This window comes from Triticum aestivum, chromosome 2B (assembly GCF_018294505.1).
Source record: "Triticum aestivum cultivar Chinese Spring chromosome 2B, IWGSC CS RefSeq v2.1, whole genome shotgun sequence".
In the NCBI taxonomy this organism is placed as follows: Eukaryota; Viridiplantae; Streptophyta; class Magnoliopsida; order Poales; family Poaceae; genus Triticum; species Triticum aestivum.
Genome location: NC_057798.1, coordinates 574,187,730 through 574,189,091, shown reverse-complemented (window position 1 = coordinate 574,189,091; position 1,362 = coordinate 574,187,730).

Here is a 1,362-nt window from a genome sequence, read left to right as displayed (position 1 = left end):
AGGGGAGCCCCCTAAGGCGCTGACGAGCTCGGTGATGCGAGCGAGCCACTCTTCGTAGAGGTCGTCAACGGGACGGTAGTGCAGGAGCTCACGCGCCAGGAGCAACATGGCGTGCGCATCTGCAGGAGCGCGACGAGCGAGCGACGACGAGCCTGCTTGAGTCAGCAACGGGGTGGCGGTGCGGCCTTCTCGTCGCACCGAGGGATGCAGTGACGACACTGCTGCTCGTTCCCCGCTGGGCCGGTGGCAGCGTGGGCGGCAGGCGACGGGAAACGACGGGGAGGCCCACCGACGGGAGCCGTCTGGGCGATCTGGGAAGCGAGAACAGCCCGTCGCTCGGCGCGGGCTCGGCGAGCGTCAGCCATGGATGCGACAGACGGTGGAACACGAGACAGCGGAAGAAAAGATTCCGGCACACCCCTACCAGACGCGCCAAATGTCGGATTTCGGGTTCCGGCAGACCCTTGAGGTTCGAACTCTGGGGTGCGCGGGAATATCTCTCTCCTACCAACCCATGCTCCGGCGCCTCACTAAGGATCTAAGCTAGAAAGATGAACACATGAGGGACACGGGGTTTATACTTGTTCAGGCCACCATTGTGGTGTAATACCCTACTCCAGTGTGTGGTGTGGTGGATTGCCTCAGGGGCTGATGATGAACAATACAAAGGAAGAACAGCCTCGCGAGGGATGTTCTTGTGGTGGTGTCGCCCCTTTGGAAGGGTCGATTCAAGCTGCCTCGATACTGTGGTGGCTAGCCGTATATATAGAGGCCCTGGCCCTCTTCCGAAATATTGAGCGGGAAGGGCGCCAACAATTGGCCATTTTGAAGGGGAACATCTAGTACACTTATCATGACTAAAGTTGGTCTTCGACTGCCAAAGACTCTGATAATGACGCCGCCTTGGGCTCCACGGTGACCTCCATCCTGCCGCTCTGCTGGTGTCAGCATTCTGGAATGGGGGTCCCCAGACTTGCCTGCCTGCGGCCTGCGGCGTGGCTCAAGCAATGGCCCAGTGTGTCCCATCTTCATCAACTCAAGCTCAAGACCCTCGCGAGGGGCCAAGCCTCGCGGGATGGACGACAGGAAGCCACCTCAGGAGCAGCCTCATCAGGCTGGCTCGCGAGGAGGCGGAGAGATCAAGGCATGGGTACCTCGTGAGGTGCCCGTGACGCAAGCCATGACGATCGAGGCCAGGCGGGCGCCGGCCTACGCAGTGTCCTTGTTTCCGCTTTGGTGCAAAGGGAGCAAGCACAGGCCAAGGCATCAGGCAAAGGCTACCATTTCGGTGCAACAAGACCAAGACCAGCGGAGCGGCAGGATGGAGGTCACCGTAGAGCCCAGGACGGCGTCATCGTCAGA